This window comes from Mesocricetus auratus, unplaced genomic scaffold (genome assembly GCF_017639785.1).
Source record: "Mesocricetus auratus isolate SY011 unplaced genomic scaffold, BCM_Maur_2.0 Super-Scaffold_4256, whole genome shotgun sequence".
Lineage (NCBI taxonomy): Eukaryota > Metazoa > Chordata > Mammalia > Rodentia > Cricetidae > Mesocricetus > Mesocricetus auratus.
In genome coordinates, this window is record NW_024429182.1 from 21,809,433 (window position 1) to 21,822,070 (window position 12,638).

The following is a 12,638-nucleotide window of genomic DNA, read 5'->3' on the forward strand; positions in this document are numbered from 1 at the left end:
TTCCTCATTTTCATTTCTGATTTTGTTAATTTGCATTTTCTTTCTTTGTATTTTGGTTACTTTGGATGAAAATTTGTCATTGATTTTGTCAAAGAAACAAGTCTTTGCTTCATTGTTACATTTGAATCTTTGTATTGTTTTCCTAGTTTCTACCTCATTGTTTTCAGCCCTCCTGTCTACTCCTCCTAGGTGAGTTTGCTTGTTTTTATTCTAGAGCTTTCAGTTGTGCTGTTAATTCTCTAGTGTGACTATTCTCCAGTTTGTTCATGTGGGCACTTAGTGCTATGAACTTTCCTCTTAGCACTGCTTTCAAAGTGTCCCATAAGTTTGGGTATGTTGGGTCTTCATTCTCATTGAATTCTAGGAAGTCTTTAATTTCTTTTTTCACTTCTTCCTTGAGCCATAAATGGTGAAAATAAGCACTGTTCAATTATCATGAGAGTAGGGAGAGATCTTACTAGGCACCTGTGGCACTGACTATGCCGATTTTTCATGTGTGGGGTGTGGGATAAAGGCCTGGGGAGAGGCATCTCTCTCTCTCTCTCTCTCTCTCTCTCTCTCTCTCTCTCTCTCTCTCTCTCTCTCTGTGTGTGTGTGTGTGTGTGTGTGTGTGTGTGTGTGTGTGTGTGTGTGTTCCAGTCAGGTCTCAGAGAGAGCTGAGAATGAATGCTCAGAGCGCTGACCCTGGGCTACCTTTTCTCATGTAAGTAATATTCTCTTCAATAAAATGAACTTACTTCATCCCAGTCCTATGTACCCTGATTTGTGCATCTACATCTGGTGTCAGGAATTGGAAACTCAAGGGACTTGGGAAGCTAAGTTCACCCCGCCCTCCTTGGCTAGGCAAGCGTGCAGTAACTGCCTGCTCCAGCCCCTGTCTTGCCCACCCCTGTGCCCCATGCAGTCCCTGAGTTACCCAGGGTTTCCCAACTCAGTCATGCTCTCCTACACGCTGCCCCACCTCCGCTGCCACCATGACCAGTGCTCCCAGGGACTATAAGGTCCCTAGGTTTCCTCTATGGGCTGCAGCATCCCAAACCAATATTTCTCATTCAGCCCCATTCTCCCTCTCAGCACAGCCTCAGTTTCCTTGTTCTCTGGCTGCTCCAGGGTCCCAGCGCTGCCCTAGCTGACACCCTAAAACCGTTTTAGGACTGTATTGCTCTAGACAACTCTAGACTAGCTAGCTGAAATGGTGCACCTTCTTATTACATTCAGGCCAGAGCTTCAGATAAGAACTTCGGTCAAGCATCTCCCACCAATGGGAGACTAAGTACAAATGTTACACCCAGTCCACTTGAGACTTTCCGTACTCTAAAAATTTTCTTCCTCCAGGATCCCATGGCATTATCATTGTCACATTTCAGCAGGAAGTAATTTTTAGAATACAGTGCCCCCCTTCTCTACTGTTGACATTAAGGAATAATTTACACATGTTTAGGGTTGGTTTTCAGTTGTTTAGGGTTGGGTATGGAAGGAGGTGTGAAGACTCTGGTATCTCTTTTAGATAAGCTTAGGGCATGGTTTGGAAAGATATGGCTAGGATGGGATGTAGATAGATTAATAATTGTCTTGTGATTTACCTCAGTAATTATTAGCTATAAACAAATTACATTGTTATAGATTCTTGTATGTTGTAACTTATGTATGATCAAGTTGTATTCTTTTCTTATATAATTTGTATATTGCATAGTGTCATGATGTGTAAGGTCTTCTTTCCATTTTCAGTGTTTGGTACACAAATATCCTTATCACATTCTATGTATATATGCCTTTACATGTGTTTAAGATATTTTGTATATTGATATAATTTAGTATTTTTATATCTTATTGCACTATACAATTCTACCTCTGATTAAGATGCTTCAACTCTACCTCTGTTTTAGAGGTTCACATAAAAGTGTGTATATAATTATATTGCTGTCATCTTTGTCCTTGCTAAATTATTTTAGGAAGCTTAAACTATTGTACAACTAGGTTCCCAAGAATTACAGATATTTTCACTCACATTCTTATTTCTAGGAGATCAGTCAGACATAGATTTTGACCTTCAAACACTTCATAGACCTGCAGAAAATGGCATTCAAATATTTAATTAGTGCTCTGTTGACATGAGACACATTTGCTCCTGACAGCACGAAGCTTCCTGAGAAAATGTTGGGCACTGATGTCACTCCTTCTGGAGTCCGTCCTCTCGGGCAAAGAACTGCCACACTTCAACCACTGACTCTGGATATCCTCTATGTGGAAGGAAGTGGGGATAGGGTGGGAGGCTAGAGGGGATAGTGGGGAGGTACATGAGGAGGGGAGGGAGAGGGAACTGGGATTGACATGTGAAGCAAGCTATTTAAAATTAAAGTAATTTTAAAAAAACAAAAAAAGAAATATGAGGTACTATATTAAACTTTCCAGCTTAGTACAGCCCTATGGTAATCTCTGTGATGTCTTTACCCTAGGACTGGATATCCAGTTCTTACCATTTGCTCTTGTTGTTTACTGGCTTTAGATCTTGAGGGAGTGTGTTTGTACTTCTCCTTTTCCTAGCACACACTTTAATTTTGCCATCTTTGTATATAGCTTTGTATAAAACCTGAGTCTTTTCTTTAGACTAAAAGGGGAATTGTAGGGAGAGATCTTACTAGGCACCTGAGGCGCTGACCACACCCATTTTTGCATGGTCACAGGTGCATACATGGGGTGTGGGATAAAGACCTGGGAGAAACAGTTCTCACTCTCTTTCTCTCTCTCTCTAACTTCTAACACACTCTCTGTCTCTCTCTCTCTCTCTGTCTGTCTGTCTGTCTCTCTCTCTCTCTCTCTCTCTCTCTCTCTCTCGGGTTCTGGTTAGGTCTCAGAGAGAGCTGAGACTGCTTGCTCAAAGTGCTGACGCTGGGTTACCAGTTTCACATGTAAGTGATTTTCTCTTCAATAAAACTAACTTACTTCTTCCCAATCCCATAATCTGTGCATCTACACATGAGTTTGTAGGGTTTCTGAAATTTGTATTGTTGTTGAATACTAACTGTAAAGCATGGTGGTCTGATAAGATACAGGGGCTTATTCCAATTTTTTGTACCTATTGAGGTTTGCTGGATTGCAGAGTATGTTGTTGATTTCAAAGAAGGTTCCACATGGCGCTGAGAAGAAGTTATATTCTTTTGTGTTTGGATGGAATGTTCTATAGATGTCTATAAAACACAATTGGGTCATAACATCTATTAGTTCCTTTGTTTCCCTGTTAAGTTTCTGTCTGGTGGTCCGGTCTAGTGGTGAAAGTGGGGTATTGAAATATTTTGCTATAAGTGTGTGAGGTTTTATGTGTGATATGAGTTTTAGTAATGTTTCTTTTATGAATATGGATGTCTTTGTGTTGTGGCATAGATGTTCAGAATTGAAACAACATATTGATGGATTTTTCCTGTGGTGAATATGAAATGACCTCCTTCAACTCTTTTGATTGATTTTAGTTTAAAGTCCAATTTGCTAGATTAGGATTGCTACACCTGCTTGTTTCTTGGGTCTATTTGATTGGAAAATCTTTTCCAAACCCCTTAACTCTAAGGTACCATCTGTCTTTGAAGTTGAGGTGAAGTATGCAGTAGAATAATGGATTCTGTCTTCGTATCCATTCTATTAGTCTGTGTCTTTTTATAGGCAAATTAAGACTATTAATATTGAGGGAGATTAAGGACAATTGAACGTTCATTCTTGTTTGCTTTCATTTGGTGGTAGTGGAGATGGTGGTTGTATGCATGGATTTCCACCCGTTATTTCTTTGGGCTGTTGGCAAAGTGAGATTATCTATTGCCTATGTGTTTCTGGCTATAGTTAACTTTCTTGTGTTTTCCTTCCAGAACTTTCTGTAGAGCTGGGTTAGTGGATATGTATTGTTTAAACCTGGACCTGGTATTGTCATGAAATATCTTGTTTTATCCATCTATAGTGATTGAAAGCTTTGCTGGGTATAGTAGTCTGGACTGGCATCCATGATCTCTTAGTGTTGGTAGAATATGTATCCAGGACCTTCTGACTTTCAGAGTTTCCATGAGAAACCAGGTGTAATTCTGATATGTTTGCCTTTATAAGTTACTTGGCATTTTTTCTTTGCTGCTCTTAATAGTCTTTCTTTATTCTGCACATTTGGGGTTTTGATTATTATGTGGCGAGGGGACACTTTTTGTGGTCCACTCTATTTGGTGTTCTATAAGCTTCTTGTACTTTCATTGGCATGTCTTTCTTTAGGTTGGGAAAGTTTTCTTCTATGATTTTGTTGAATATGCTTTCTGCACCTTTGAGGTGGGTTTCTTCGCCTTCTTCTCATGTCTTCTTTGAGGGCCTCTACCATTTTCATAAAGTTGTTTTTAAAGTCATTCTCTTCTGCTTCATTTGTATTGGTATGTTCAGGTCTTGTAGATGTAGAGTCCCTAGACTCCGATTGTATAATATTGGTTTTTCTATTGTTGAATGTGTTTTTATATTGTCTTCTTCCCATCCCTTCTTCCAGAGGGTGCAGGTGGAGTCTCTTCCTCTCCTGGTGGGTACAGATCTAAGGTTCTATGCTAGTTGGTGCAAGCAAGTCCAATACACAGATGTCTCTCCTCTTCCCGTGGATGGAGATGGGACTAGTAACAGGATGGGTTGTTCCACCGACACAAGTTTCCTATGTGCAGGTGCCAAGCCTTAGGAGACTCTGAGAAGGCACCAGAAGGTAGGTTGGAAACAGGGCCATGCTTAGCTCTTCCTGTGGATAGAAGCAGGAGTAGGATGCTGGCAGATACTTGGTAGACTGGTCTACCTGGATGGGTTCCCCAGTGTGCAGTCCTCAGGCCTCAAGAGGCTCCAACAGGGCACCGGAATCAAGAAATCTGAAATTTTGTCTGTTAGCTTCTCTCATTTCTCATCAGCATCACATAAATTTAAAAATTATTTTGGTACTTTTATGAAAAAAGTATGAGTTCATATTCATTACATAATTGAATAGATTTCATAGTGCCATTTTTATTCAAGTATATCATGACTTTGACATTATATGCATCCTTTCTTTTCCATATTAGTTCTCACTCATTCTGATTTTCCCATTAATCTTTCACATCTGAAGTAGTCACTCTTCTGTGTCTATGAAATAGCTCTCTCTCAAAGGAATAAAAAGAAATAGTTTATTCTGGAGCCAAATATGAGGCACAGTGACTGAGAAAACCAGAACAATGTTTACCCCCCACACCTTGTTCCATCATGAGCACAATTTCAAAAAAATAAAACACAAAGACATTTGTCAAATTTATCAATGGAAGGCTTAGGTAAGGTGATTATGAAATGTGGAGAAATTTCAGGTACAGGACTCAGATGCTTTCTGACACTTTTAGCATTTTGGTTGGTAGAGGATAGGGATCTATTTATGTATTCAAAAAGATTGCCTAATACTCACAAAGAAGATAGGTCATATAAAGATTTGGAAAAAATTACTATAAAGGAAACTAAGATGGTCTGAGGTCACTTGATTATGAACTTCTAAAATTCTAGCTTCTTCACAACACCAAAGTACTTTTTTAAAAAACATGCAATCATTTATTAAATAAACCTGGACTCAGTGTTATTATTCTATAAATTAAAATGAAGAAAATCTTTCCTAGAGCAAATATATTAGATATAAATAGTTATAAACAAAAAAACAGTGTTTTCTGTTTTTGTTTGTTTGTTTGCTTGTTTTGAGACAGGATTTCTTTGTGGCTTTGGAGGATGTTCTGGAACTAGCTCTTGTATACCAGGCTGCTCTCAAACTCACAGAGATCTGCCTGCCTTGATCTCCTGAGTGCTGGGATTAAAGGCATGCACTACCACCGCCTGGCTGTGCCACCACCACCCAGCTGGTATTTGTTTTTTCAATTGTGCAACAGGACTAGAAAAATTGGGGGGAAAAACAGCTTTTTTATTCCACCTGATAAATCATCAGGTGCTCAGAAGGAGGGGGCCAGGAGAGTATCTGAACAATACATATGGCATCTGTTACCACATGAAGTTATATGATGACTCTCCCTAATTTGAGGAGAACTGAGGTCATTGCCAAGATGGGTTGAACCTGACCTCTAAGGACCAGGAGGAGGACTAGGAGGGCTACCAAGGCTCTTGCCCACTTCTCCTATGTTACAGGTAATGATACATATTACAAACAAACAAAATTAAACCTCTCTGCCACCCTTAAATTACAGAGTGTAGAGGAAATCAAGGCTGTGAGGTTGGCAAGGAAAATTTGATGGGAATGTGTCATTTTAACCAGTTTGTTGGCCTTCATGCTTACCTCTTCTTTCAAGGAAGTAGAATTCACAGGCAGAAGCCTCTAAAGAGATGTCTTTTTGAAATGGTGACCTCTGACCAGTAAATGAAGAAAATTGCTGATGTCTTAAGTATGTACCTTGCTTTAAACCATAAAGAAATTTCAATCCAATATTGTAACAATGAGGAGGGAATAATAGAACTAATGAAAAGACTTGTTCAAATATTTTACGGGTATGATTTGAAATAGATGCGTTTTCATGTTGTAATACATTTATCATTTCGTAGATCTATGCTACTAAGATTGGTTATTCTTTTAACTTATTCAGACAGCTTTTCAAAGAGTAATAAATGAGGTTCTCCAGTGGTCATATTCCCACAGACACACTATTTGAGTCAGTATTCTTAGACCATCCAAGGCAGAATCTATAATGTCCAAACTTAGAATAATAGAAACACAACAGTCAAGAATGTCAGAATCAAGGATTGTCTCTGTCAAATCTATTTCCCTGTAGTTAGTCAGGAGCAGTGGATACATTTGGAAGAAGGGAAAGTCAATGCCATGGACTCTAAACCAGTATTGAACCAGTCATGATAACACTTCATTGCCCCATTCCCTTTGCGTGTCTGCGTATTGACCTTTTGGAATGACATTACCCTACCAGTCATGAACTGTGACCACCACCCTCCCACACTCCGTCTGATGTGAAGAGAGATTAAGGCTGCACCTGTGGGGTTGAGCCAGTACACAAAACTGAATTGATCTCACTGTTTGCTACAATTCAGTGAGTTTTCACAGGCAGGGACTGATATCCCTATGCTTAAGTCAAAGGTTACAGATGGAGCCTCTAGAACTGCCATTGAATTATATGGGAATCTGTGCAACCATGGCACAGACATAGCTTACATCACTGGGAGCTTTTTGGTGACTATAAAACCACAATATATCTGAATGTAATCTTGGTGGGGAATAGACTCTCCACAAGACTTCCAACACCATTAGGCCCCAAAGCCAAGAAGCACAATTTAATACAAACATCCTTTGTGGGAATGCTAGAAGACAGTCTGTCCTCTATATATACTCTCCCAGGTCATGCTGAACCACATGCTACCTATGGACTTAGAAAAATCTGGTTCTGGTCATCAACTACTAGTAAAATAGTAAATGCATACAATATAGGACTGTCAGAAAATCTGAACTGAGGTATGCTTCCATAATTCTGAAATAGAAGTCGAAAGTCTTCAGGAAAAGCTTATTAAAACCACAGTGAGATATTACTTCCTCGGAGTACTGTTGTCTAGTCTTAAAAAGATGGCAGAGAACAAGTGTTGGTGAAGATATGGAGAATAAGGATAAAGAATAAACTGTTAATGATAACTATCAGTGTCACCATGGAGAACAACCTTGAAATTCCTCAAAAATGAAAGCCAGAACAACTCTGTCATCAACAGCTCCAATACTATTATGTACCACAGATAATAGAATAGGTGTATGGAACAGACTCTACACTCCTGTGTGTATTGTGACATATTTCACTATAGAGCAGGCATGCAAGAGGTTTAAAAGTTCAACTACTACTGACAGATAACAAAATTATAGAGCATGCATATGATAGTCATATGCTGTCATTCAAATTCTATCTTACTCATGCTTGGATGGAAGTGGAAATTGTTTTGCTGAAGGAAGGAAGCCAAACATAAGTTCCAAATCTACTCTCCCCAGTAATTACAGTTTAAAGTTGAAAGAAAGCAAGTGTTTTGCCATGGACATACATGGAAGGGTTTACAGAGAGGAAAGGAAAGAGGGAAATGATGTAATTAGATTCCAATCTCAAATTTTTTTTAATTTTATGTTAGTAGAAATTTTGAGTAAATGGGTAGTAGAACATGTGTGACATTAAAGAACAGAAAGAGGATACTGGGAGCTAAAGGTTTAAGCATGGATAGGGAGATGGGGGAAAAGGAGGTAAGACATGCATGCTAACCCCTGTTCTCAATCTTCAGGGAACATCAAGAAAAAATGGGCTGAAAGACAGTGAGAACCAAATGAAAAATGCTGTAAAGTATGTTGTCTAGACATGGCACAGGTGTTACACACTTGAGCTCATAGCAACTATGCTTATGTACACAAAGTCCTCACAAGATTAAGCCAACCAAAAATTTCACATGGATGGTGAATTGGCTCATAAGACCTCACCTCTACAAAAAGAGGCAATTATGTGTGGCGATTGATAGGTTCCCCATAGCTCAATGCACCCATGTGCATATGGCTAATGCTAACTGGACTGGACTAAATAAAAAATGTAAGACATGATTAGGAGAGAGTGAAAGTGAGGACAGAGGGTTTGATATAATCATGATTCATTGTACACATGTATGAATTTTAAATTTTAAAAAAGAAGGAAACCTCTTAAATACAATAGAGAAGTCATGAACAATGTGTGGCCAAGAAAATCTAAATGTATACATGTGGTTATAATATGTACACTCAATGATGAAAATATAGTCAATATATAGAATCATGGAAAAGGTTTCAGAAAATGTATCTGAAAATCAGGTATATATTTTCTTGATCAATAATCACATCAAAGTAAAATATCAGAGGAAATATATTTCATCTGATAATAACCCTTTCCAAATCATCTTAAGGTATCAAACATGACAAGCAATGATTAAAGCTACACTCATGTGTGCTCATAAATAGAACAACTTGATGCCCATTACAATCTGTTACATCCACTGCTATCCTGGAATTCTAAGTAGTCAATGAGACAATCAACTGAGAGGGAGCTGAGCAGTTTGAGACAACCTGGCATTTTCTCTGTGCTTTCCTATTTGTTTAGGAAAGAGCTTAGACCTGTCTTCCAGATGTCCTTTCCATAATACTCTAGGCAGGGTGTGGGAAATGTATCTCACCATTAGTCCATAAAGATTTGAGCAGTGAGAAAGAATGACCATAAGTGTGTTTTCAGAAGGAAAGGAATTTGGCTTCACCTGTGTCCAGAGGGAGCTCAGAATCTTGAAATTATCATTTTATTTTTCCATCAAAGTAAGAAAATTTCATCATTATAATCAAAACAATTCTGGAAAATAAGAATATCAACCTTATGCAGTGACAATCAAAGCAAACAAGAGTTATGTAATAATTACTAAAACAGTTAAATTAATAAAATAGTTTTCAAAAATAATTTTTGGTATGGGGGTCAGAAAAGTTTAAAGATCCTTAGATCTAGTTAATAATTAAATGATCTTTTTTTATATGGAGGTCAGAAAAGTCTGATTTTAATGATCTTTAGGACCAAGTTAATAATTACATAATCATTTTTTGACATAGAGTTCACAAAAGTTTGATTTTCATAATCTTTAGAACTTTAGTGACACAAAGTCTTTTGCCCTGTTACTTAAGCAAAGTACGCAGAATTTATTGTCTGACTCATGTTGACCTAAAATCTCAAAGAAACAAAGAAAGAGAGAAGAAAAAAATAAAGGAAGGAAGGAAGGAAGGAAGAGATACTATCTTATATGCCATCCAAGAGCCTTCATCCAGTAACTGACAGAAGCAGAGACAGACACCCACAGCTAGAGACTGAATTGAACTCCTGGAACCCAGCTTCAGAGAGGGAGGAGTGATGAGCAAAGGGGTCAAGATTGGGCTGGTGAATCCCACAGAAACTGCCGACCTGAATAAGGGGGAACTCATGGACCCCAGACTGATGGCTGAGAGGCCAGCACGGGACTTATCCAGATGCCCGAAATGTAGGTGTCAAGGAGAAGGCCTCAGTAATCTATGGCATACAAATGAATATTGGGAGCCCATTCCACATAGAGGGATGCTCTCTCAGCCTGGATACATAGGGGAGGGCCTAAACCCTGCCTGAAATGAAATGACAGACTCTGGAGATCTATCATGGAGGGCCTCACCTTCCCTGGGGATCAGAGTGGAAATTGGGTGGGGGACTGGGGGTCCTGGTGGGGAGATCAGGGGAGAAGGGGAGGGAGAGGGAGCTGGGATTAACATATGAAACAAGCTTGTTTCTAATTTTAATTAAAAAGGAGGGGAAAGAAAGGCAGTTTGTATATAATGATCACTTTTTGGGTTTATGCCATGCAGTATCTTTGAATTCTTGGGACAGAACTGGAGAAATAGGAAAGAACATTGAATCATTTACAAAAGCTATACAGTACCCAAAGGAAACATTCACAAATTTCTTACAAAAACTGTCATCAACAGTAAACAGAGTGATATCAGACACAGAAGGTAGAAAAATAATAATTAAAACTATGGCTTTTGAAAATGCTATTTCTCAATGCAAAAGAATAATTAGACCTTTAAAAGCAAGGTCAGCACCTTTGGAGGATTGGATCTGAGATACAATTAATATTGAAGCTTATGACCATGATAATGTTACCTGGATAGGAAAGGTGATTTAAAGAGTTTTGAAGAAAAATCAAAATGTCAAATGTTTTAATTGTGGCACACAAGATCACCTAAAAATGGATTGTAAAAAGGGCATTTCTAGAAACAATGCCTTTTATAAATATAATCCAAAAGAAATCTCCTCCCTTCTTAATTATGCAAAAGGTGTGGCAAATGCTGACATTGGACAAAGGAATGTAGGTCAACAAGACATTTTCAAGGCAATACTTGGCTGTCAGGAAATGCCTTTAGGGGCCTCCCAAAAGCCTCCATGTCAAATTCTGTTCAGTCATTTCCTGTAACTGTGGAGAAAACTTCTTCTCAGAGCAATTAAAGAACCTAATGCCTATTATAAGAAAACATACTGCTCTGGATGAAAGAAGAGGTTTAGTAGATAAAACAAAAATTTCAGAAGAAACCATAAATTGATATTGATAAAGATTAGATTAGGAACTTTCCAAAGTTAGAATTGGGGAAAGGTTTTACTTTTATCTTTTCAGGAAAATAGAAACAAACATCTTAAGAAATTTAAAAACCTTAAGATGAATAAGCATCAAAACAAAAAGTGAGAACTATCTGGAAAAAATTACCAAGAAAAGAAATAACCTGATCTCATGTGATCCTGAAATCTCAAAAATGAAGATTGATTCCAAGCTGGGAGAAGGTCATGCATGCCTTTAATCCTTCCACTTGGGAGGTGAAGGCAGGTGGATCTCAGTGAGTTTGAGGCCAGCATGGTCTACAAAGTGAGTTTCAGGACAGTCAGGACTGTTAACCCAAAGAAAATCTGTCTAGAGAAACAAAACAAAGAAAGAAGAAGATGGAACACCACAACAATTTCACCAGGACTATGACACACCATTAAGCTAAACAATACCACCTAAAGTTAATCTTTGGATTACAAGCTGCTTAGAAGAATTTCAAGGAGGCCAGGTGAGATGATACAGTCTCACAGACCACTACAGCCAGGACTTGAGACAAGTCCTGCATTTCCCCATTATTCAGAGAACAGACAAAAATGATACATCAAAACAATTCATCCAAATTTTTCTTTTCAGGACCCCCTAAAGATGCCATCACCCCCAGATAACAGGAAGTAAATTTAAGAACACAGAACACACTTAAAGGTGGGTGAGCAGTTTTTGGTCACTCATTGGGTTATGGACATTTGACATTGTTTGGGGGAATTGGTTACAAAATGTTGCTCATTAAAGTCAGGAAGAAAGTTGAACAAAGGGGATTAGATTCAAGGTTTTTGTTTTGAAAAGAAAAAATGTATATAGATAAGATAAAAAGGGCAGTTTTTTTAATCTACTCTGAAAAGAAAAAAGGGGAGGATATAGATATGACAAAAGGGTATATTATTGAATCTATTTCTACAAAGTATACTTATAATAAGATTAAAAGGTAGATTATTGCATTTATTTTTAAAAAGTACCTACTAGTTTTAGATACTGTACATTGGACTAGACTTCTGTGTATTATATACAAATATTATATATTGATACAACTTTGAGATTAATTTTGTTAAAAAAATACTGACTATATGTTTCTAATATTGTTCAAGGTATTATACCTATACAGCTCATTTATCAATGTAATGCAAATTTTTAGTCTTTGAAAGTTATTATTACCAACAATACAAGATAATAAGGAAGTGTAGGTTAGTAATTATTCAACTACTATAATCGACTTGTAGTCGCGTAAGGTATGTTTTCAAGGTCAAACATATTTTAGGAAGACATGGCAGAACAGTCCTTTAGAATATCATTCTTCACAGAAGAACTGTGGTCTTGTTTGGGAGAGAAAGATAATATATAGAACACGAGATTTCCAGTGTGAAAACATGGATTCATATTTTGTTCTCAGTAAGAATCATAAACTGGAAAGATTATGCCAAGTGTTTATTTTCACAGTCACACCAACTCAGAGGCAGGAATCATAACACTTA